At 34.0% G+C, this 9,398-nt stretch overlaps 1 pseudogene; it reads left to right on the forward strand.

Annotated features, from left to right (window-relative positions):
- The first annotated feature begins 2,353 nt into the window (after positions 1-2,353).
- Positions 2,354-2,466, forward strand: LOC122119512 (annotated as a pseudogene).
- The last annotated feature ends 6,932 nt before the right edge of the window (positions 2,467-9,398 follow it).

The following is a 9,398-nucleotide window of genomic DNA, read 5'->3' on the forward strand; positions in this document are numbered from 1 at the left end:
GGAGCCCCTCATAGGAGACACATCCAGACGCCCTGTTGAGCCAACCTCCTGGATGGTCTAAACATGCCATCCTTGGTAGCTGATAATGGAACTAGGTATAAAGTTAATCTGCAACATTAGTAAGAGCCACAAACAGGCACCCTCAGAAGCAAGCAACCTCAGGCATTGGCCTTGGTAGAAAAAAATGAAACTATGTATCCTGCTTTGGTACTTGTGTCTTTGTAGGGATGGTGTATGAGAGAAGTGTCTTAGATTCAGGCTCTTAAATTCTTTCTATCTAAGAGTCTTGATCTGCAAATTCATTTGTACAACTAGGAAGAGTGAAAAGTTGGAGATGGAGTCATCTCTGAGAAAAATCTCTAGTAATGGAGTGGAGAAAAAAGGGAGGAACAAGAAACAATCTGAAGGGTAAAAGAATTCTAAACCTAGGAAGCCCAAGAAAATTGGAGCTAAAAAGCCTCCCTCAGACATTCTTAATATTGTCTTCTTTTAGGGAGAATGTGGGGAAAGATATGAAAATATGTGTTAAGACTGATTTTTATTTTTGAGCTTAATTTTAATGTTCACTTGGTAAACTAAATCCTCTATGTCCCTGTCTCTGTGTAAATACCCATCAACATGAAATATAATGTGATTTTGTTAAAAAATAAAAATGACTCAGAAGAAATTATAAATGAAAAACAATCTTCACAGGGATGGGAATGTGGCTCAGTGGTAGAGCGCTTGCCTTGCATGCATGAGGCCCTGGGTTCGATTCCTCAGCACCACATAAGCAGAAAAAAAAGCCCGAAGAGGCACTGTGGATCAAGTGGTAGAACGTTAAACTTGAGCTGAAGAGCTGAGGGAGAGCGCCCAGGCCCAGAGTTCAGGCACACGACCTGACCCCCCCCCCCCCCAAAAAAAAAACAATCTTCACAGAAGCAAACTCTCGAGTTATTTCATGACTTTGACAAGGATAAAGTAGGTGAAGTTAGTATAAATTTAAAAGTATAACAATGCACAAAAACATAAAAAGATACTCATATATTTCATTATATAACACAAAGCAGAAAGCAAATGTTGTTTAGATGATTTTTTAAAACCCAGTCTCTCAGGTACTGGGAAGGTGGTTCAATGGTAGAGTGCCTGCCTTGCATGCATGAGGCCTTGGGTTTGATTTCTCAGCATCACATAAGCAGAAAAAGATGGAAGTGGTGCTGTGGCTCAAGTGGTATCACTAGCCTTGAGCTGAGGGACAGCACCTAAGCCCCAGACATTAAGCGCCATGACCAACAAAATAAAAATAAAAAACAAAACAAAACACAGTCTCTCACTTTTGTGGCCTCAACTCTGTAAGAACTCCTCTTCAGTCTAGGGCTAAAATTAAGGTGTGGACATTTATGAACACTCCTGAACTAAACTCTACTTGATCATTTTTTAAATACATATTTTGTTCTTAATTTTCCTCTTTATAAATTCACATGCACCTATAAAAAATGGTGTGACCATCCCAGTAACCTTCTCAAAGTACCTCCTAATGACAACTTACAAAAAGTTCTATTATATTACAACAAGGAAAAAATACTACAAATAAAGAAAACCAATAATTTAATATTAATGATTAATAAAATAATAAACAAAACAATTACCAGTGTTTTCAGTATGTGAAGTGTACTACAAATTAGATTTTATTATTGTCATATTTCTTTACATTTAACACTGGCTAAGATTATGATGTTCAACAAGAATTTTATAGGCTATGAGTAGAGTTTAAATCACCCACTAAGATTACCATTTATAGTTCATCTATATGACTTGTAATATCATTTGTTCCTCACTAATATATAAAGTAAGGAAGGCCTACTGTTTTAACAGAAACTGTTTAGTTAACATAGTCAACTCTTTATTCTGCTCCTTTACACAAAGACTTTGCAACTTCTCATTAGTAAAGTTTCTATAAACACTGAAATGTACATACTTAGTAGTATTTATCTGCTACCATAAATCTTAAATACTTTATAGAAAAGTATTATGACCTGCCAATCAGCCCCAGTTTTGGCATATGTAAGCAAATTCCCAAAATTAAATATATTTAAAACATTAAAACTTTTAACAAACCTTAACACTTGCTGCAGTGTTCATTATGACAGGTCCCTTGTATAGAATAATTGAATTCCTCCTCCTACACATCTCTTGAACAACAAATAACTGGAATTACTTTGTTTTTGACATGTCAATCTTGACTTTATTCTTAAATGTGTACTTATGTAAGAAGTACATGGTTCTAAAATTTCACAATTCTTTTAAACTTAGTTTTTGTTGAATTGTCTAGTTTAAGAAAATCATTTACAATTTATATTTAAAAAAGAGTTCTGTGCTCAATTCAGCATCACATACACTAACATTGGAATGGTACAGAGAAGATTAACATGGCCCCTGAACAAGGATAACAGGCAAATTCCTGAAGCATTCCATCACCCAATTTGTTAGGAAATGGAAAGATGAGGAAAAAAAATTATTAAGTGAAGCAAGCCAAGTCCAAAGAAACATTGGTCCCATGGTTTCTTTAAATTTCAATAACTAATATATGTCTGGGATAAGCAGAAAATGTCAAAAGTTATGTGTATATGACCAGATAAGGTTATGTTAACGGAAATGAACCCTAAGTTAGGGACACAAGTGTTTTTTTCTTGCTATTTTTTCTCATGTACTTATAACGTACAGTGTGGGGGTTTTTTTTGTTTCTTTATATGTTTCTCCCCCATGCTATAACACCTGTTTTCACTGTATTTGAAGTTGGTGCGCCTACATCTTTTATATACGCTCCTCTAATTTGCTGAGTGGAAGGAATAAAACAAAATGCTTAAATAGGGATACAGGTTGACCCATTGTAACAATGAGATGCACAAGAAACTATGTTGTAAAGTGAACTTTACAATTGAGGCGGGGAAAGGGAGGAGGTTAATGGACTTGTGGAGGTGGGAAGGAAGGGATGGTAGGGGAACAAAAAGGAGGAAGTAACAATACTTGTTAGGAAATATACTCATTACCTTGCTCATGTAAGTGTTACCCCTATGTACAGTATATTTACAATAAGAACGTATAAAAATGTTCTGAGATGGAAGAGTTTATTTATTTTACTCATATAATATCGTTAGCAAAGAAATTCATGAAAAACTCCGTTATGAAGGCATTTTGAATAAATATGTGTGTGAATGCACGCATGTGTTCAAGCACTTGCATGTGTGTTGGCGTGCACAGAGTTTGAAATGAGGGCTTCAAAGTCTTGCTAGGCCTTTTCTCTCTAGATTGGTGAGCTACTAAATGAGCTACATCTCCATTCTTGGCCCTTTGATAGTTCATTAAAATTTTTGAAAAAGAATCTCATGAATTTCTTTTGCCCTGATTGGCTTCCAACTGTTAGCCACAGATCTCAGGCTCGTGAGTAGATATCCCGAGTAGTTAGGATTACAGGTGTGACAAACCAGCAAAGGCTTTCAGAATAACGTTAAAAGTAGAAGAAAATTTACTTCAGCAGGGCATTTATTAGCATCTCCAATTTTACAGCATTTTGGAGTGATTATTTATGATTTTAAAATTTTTGGATACTTATAAGACAGTAGGTGATGATATTTAAAATTTTAGTACTTTTTAAAAAGGATACTGGAATTGTGGGACAGAAGAAATTTTCCTCTCTTTGGACCTCAATGTATAAGCTCAGTTCTGTGCATGATAACCCAATGTCTCCAACAAAATCTGTGTTGAATACAAATGTGACATAAAACAATCACCATGGGCAATATTTAGTATGCTATTATTTCTTGGACAATATGAATATTGAATTGAGAGTGTCATAGAATGGAGAGATTTTATCTACCTTTTGTGTATTGCTGAAAGACTTTTGAAACTTTGACTCATTTCCTTCCTCACTGTATGTGTCTTTAGGCCATGCACTTATTGCCTTTAATTACAATTTTTCCCAACACTAAAATGGTAATAACATTAGCATTAAAGCAAATGTTATCTTAACAATTAAGGGAATAAAACTTGTGAAATACTTAACATAAACATCTAGGAATGAGCTTTGAGTTTAGCCAGCAGTCTTTTTTAAATACTAAATAGAATGTGATAAGTAGTACAGAAACCATTACATGTAGTGAGCAACCAGAAGTAATATCTATTGATCATGCTCTGCTTCCAAGGAAGCCAGGTGGATAACTTCTCATGCTTTAAATCAAACTGGTTATCTTATGTCTTGATAGTGTAAAAATGTAAAAATATCAGGTACAAAATGATGAAGGAATGTTGTAGACTGAGGTGAAATCCATATGAAAATGTGTAAAACTGATAAAACATAAAAGTATCTGAGCAGTATATTTTGTTTTACAACATTTAAGTTACATCGCAAAGATAAAGAAGGCATAGAATAAATTCGGTTTTTGTTGTCCTACCATAGGCCCTTAGAAGGATGAACTCTTTCCTCATTCTTATACAGGCATCATCAGATGAGAGTAATGGTATTTTTTTTTTTTTTGCTTCCTTCCATTTATTCTTCAGTTTGAAATCTGAGCTACTTGAGACTGAAAGAAACCAAGAGAAATTAGACAAACAGGCTTTGGAAAGAACAATCAATACAAAATAAACTACAGCCTTGTATCAGGTCTAACTAAATTGAGTTATATAGTTTCAATTGCTAACAGAAAATGATTTAAGCAATATCATGTTATTGAAAACTGAAAAATATTTTGAGTTGCTACATTTTTTTTCTTTTCTACTACCTTAAATTAATTATTGATCTGGTTTAGCAAGATTAAAGATGAGATTAACCAGAAACTGGATTCAAAATGGACAAAAGGTCTGAATAGACATGTTCTCCATAAAGCCATGAAAATTGCCTGTGGGTTTACAAAGTTGTGTTTAATAAAACTTTTATGCTGACTTAATGCTTTTTGAGAAGAAGTCATTAGAGAAATATAATTCAAAATTACTATGATACAACTTCATAACTATTATAACTCATCAAAAAATCAATGGAACCAGTTATGGTGGTAAAGGCTTGTAATTCCAAGCATTTAGGAGGTTGGATTTAAGTCTCAGGCCAGTATAGGGTACTGCAGATAGTAAAAACCTGCCATTTATTACCTTTGAATAAAAGGTAATAATGTTGGTAATAGTGTGGAAAAATGGAAATTTTCTACACTATTGGCCAAAAAACAGGTTAGTATTCTCGTTGTAGAAAGTAGTATGCAAGTTTCTAAAGAAATCCAAAGTTGAGATATCATCTGACCCATCAATCATGTGATTATTTCTCTCTGGGTAACTCGTAAATATATCTGTAGTTCATTTTTATTCACATTATTCACAAGAGCAGCCAAGATATAAGTCAATATTTAGTGTTCAACTACAGACTAATAAAGCAACTGTGATACATGCACAAATATCTTTTTCTGTTTCATCCTTAAAATAACAAGAGACTGCTCCCATTAGCCACAACTTACAATGACCTGAAAGATGTATTGGAAATGAAGAAAAATTTTGTGTTCTGATCTTTGTAAACACACACACGCACACACACACACACCAACCTCAAATATTAAGACAGAATTTTTTTTAAAAACAAAGTAAAGCAAAGTGGAACTTCTGGGGAATTTAATTGACAATGTAGAAGATACTAGGTATACAGTATGAGGTATAGAGTTGAAATGTACAATATGAGGATACAGGGGACAACACTGGCCTTACATAGGAATGAAGCTAAGTAAGTGGGAGTTGTTCTTCCTAGTAGGGGTTGCTCTTTTAGTTGTTCTTCTTTCAGTAATGGATAAGATGAAAGTAATATTTTCAATATACCTGCCTGTTTGCAGAAATGATAACAAACAATATAGCAATAATGTTGTACGCTCAGCATAGAAAAACTGTCAAATTAAAATACATGAGATTTTCCTTGATGTAACTAATTATTAGAAATAAGGGAATCCATGGGAACTATGTTTCTTTAAGTCTGGCTTATTTCACTTAATGTGATTTTTTCCAAGACCTTCCATTTCCTTACAAATGAGGTGGTATCTTTCTTTCTGATGGAAGCATAGTATGTGTGTGTATGTGTGTATGTGAGTGTGTGTGTCTCATTTTCTTGATCCATTCATCTACTGAGGGGCATCAGTGTTGATTCCATATCTTAGGTATGGTAAATATTACTGTGATAACCATAATTGTGCTGATAGCTTTAGTGTAGCCTTGCTTTTGGTCATCTGGTTAAATGCCCAGAAGTGGGATTACTGGGTCATAGGGAGCATTATTGTGTACATCAAGGATAATCTTAGTAGATGAGTAGAATAGCTCAATAGCTATGTACATATGACCGTATAAGGTGATTCTAAGTGAAATGAACTCCAAGACATGTTCTTTGTTGTTGTTGTTCTTAATGTACTACATGATTTATTTTTATCCTTTTGTGTTTTCCCCACCTATGGTTTATCCCCTGTAGTCACTGTATTTGATTTTGATACCCTGGATATTGTAAATATGTTGATCTATACTGGGGAAGGAGAAGGAAAAAAAACAAAATAGTGAGATAAAGGACAAAGGGGGGAACCTGTGCAACCGTGATACTCACAAAACAATAGGTTGGAAACGATCTTGGGAGGTGCGTTGGGAGGGAAGAGGGAGAAAAATGGGTGAAGGGGTAACAAGTTAGAAAAGAAATTAATTCATTACCTTAATTATGTAACTATAACTCCTCTGTACATTACCTTGACAATAAAATTTAAATAAAAATAAAATAAAATAAAATATATGAGAGCAGCAGTACAGTCGGTGGGACTAGGGGAAATTTTGTACTATAGAAAGAAAAGTAGAACAGCTGTGGAGAGCAGCAATTTGACTTTAATTTAGGAAGGAATAAACTAGCATACAGAATTTCAGCCTCATGTCAGTCATTAAAAAGGGAAAACAAAATGCATAATCAGCAAACCAATACAGATAAAATAGAAAACTAAACAATTGAGGTGAAGAAATGACTGGGATCAAGAATAAAAAAATGACACAATTAGAAAACATCAACAAGATGGTAAGTTTAAAAAATATTACCTGTAATTCTATTAAACGTTGTTTACACCACAATTTGTTAGAACTATAATTCAAATCACAGCTTAATAATATATCATTTTAAAAATAGTTTACTTATTATTGGTTACTTCATATTGAATGTTTAATATATAATTTTACTTTCTGAAGATATAGAAAAGAAAAAATGAAACTAATTTTAATAAATTAATGTAATTATTCAAAGTGTATCCTACACTTAGCACTCATCTTAACATGAAAAATAAATTATTGCACATGACTCTTGGTATTAGGTGGAAGGGTTCAGCATTGTATTAAAATTCACACCAAAAATTAGAGGAGGGTATGACTCCTCTAATCTAGCTTAAATTGTGGAAATTTGAATTTTATATGCATGTTTAATTCCTGTCTAGGTGACATCTAAAACACATACAATCATATACACGAGGAGTATTTCAGATGGTACTTAAAAGTCACATTCATTAATTAAATTTTTTTATTTTGTACCAAATAAATATTTAAAGAGAGACTGAATTTCTGAGTAGATGATGGTGTATATGTGCCAGATTATTCATATTGAGGCTTATTTTATATTTCTGACATTGTTTCTACAGTCAGATTTAATTTTCCATAAGGGGTTAAGTGCATTATATTGGATATATGAAAGTAAACTGAATGTTTATTCCATTAATCCTTTGCCACTTGTCTAATCCCAATATAATTATCCATGTGTTTGAAGTAATGAAAATAACAACAGATAAAAGCAAGATAAATCAGTCTGTAGTAGACAAGTATTTTCACTTTTATTTTCATAGTTGGTCCTCTTTTACACTATAGAATATTCTTAGGAAAATGTGCTCCAGGCTGGCCACAACTGCAGAATATTATGGTTTCATGTATCATCAAAGAAGGAAAGAAGGGGACCTTCCTTCCAAAGGTCTGTTCCATGGGATGTGACCTGCTTCATGGTGCTGAATTGGAAATGAACATTTTTCACAGTCAACCTTGAAAAGCCATCTTGATAGAAAATTTCTATAAGTTGTTACAGAGGATTATTGATGGCTTTGCAGGTATGCCAGATTGCCTCATTTTGAGACAATTAACAGGAATTTAGTCAGTTGGTTTTTTTTTTAATATTTAGGAGAAAAACATATTGACTCTAGGTCAGGGCATCACTGGGACCCAGAGAAGCTACTACCTTGAATAGTAATACTAGTCCTCTAAAACAAAAAGAATACCACACAAAACAAACAAACAAACAAAAAATCCAGTAAACACAGCCAGTCAGGTCTGCTATCACAGCCTACATGAAGTCAGGCAAAAAACAGAAGCTGAAAGTCATTTAGCTGATAAATAATATATTTTTTATGAGGCAGACTCAAATGAGACTCCAGAGAGAATGTCAGAAAGATTGAACAGAGAGACTAAAATTGATCACACAAAGATTAGAAAGTAGAATTCCTTGTAGAACAAATAAATCATAGAAAGCCTATGCATGAAAGAACAAGATAGAAAACAAAATTCCAGAAATGCACATTTTCTTAGAAGTCAGCTTAATGAATTATCAATGGAAATCTTTGAATTCTTAAATATTTGACAACATGTGGGAGAAGGCTGAAACCATGGGACCTATGTTTCTTTGGGACTGGCTTACTTCACTTAATACGATGTTTTGCCAGGTCTTTCCATTTCCAAACAAATGGGACAATGTCATTTTTTACATGATCCATTCATGTATTGAGGGGCATCTGGGTTGGTTCCATATCTTAGCTATGGTAAATAATGGTGCAATAAACAGAGTTGTGCTGATAGCTTTAGTATGGTCTTTTTTGGGACCATTTGGGTAAATGCCCAAAAGTGGGATTGCTGGGTTATAGAGGAGCTCTATGTGGAATCTTCTGAGGAACTCCATACTACTTTCCAAAGGGGCTGAACAATTTTACATACCCACAAGCAATGCAGTGAAGTTCCCTTCTGCCGACATCTCTTCCATCATCTGCTGTTATTAGAGTTCTTGATTATGGCCATTGTAACTGGGATGAGGTGATATCTCAATGTTGGTATGATTTGCACTACGTTTATGACTAGAGAAGTTGAACATTTCTTCATGTGTCTATTGGCCATCCTTCTTTCCTCTTCAGAGAAGTTTCTCTTTAAATTTTTAGCCCACTTATATTCGGGTCAGTTGTTTCTTTGAGGATTTGTTGTTGAGGGATTTAATTTTTGAGTTCCAAGTAGATTTTATATATGAGACCCTTGTCTATTGAATGACTAGTGAAGATCTCCCAATCTGTGGACTTTCAATTGATCTTGCTAGCTATGTCCTTTGCCATACAGAGGCTCTGCAATTTTAT

Source organism: Dipodomys spectabilis, unplaced genomic scaffold (assembly GCF_019054845.1).
Source record: "Dipodomys spectabilis isolate Male_0828 unplaced genomic scaffold, ASM1905484v1 ptg000171l, whole genome shotgun sequence".
NCBI lineage: Eukaryota > Metazoa > Chordata > Mammalia > Rodentia > Heteromyidae > Dipodomys > Dipodomys spectabilis.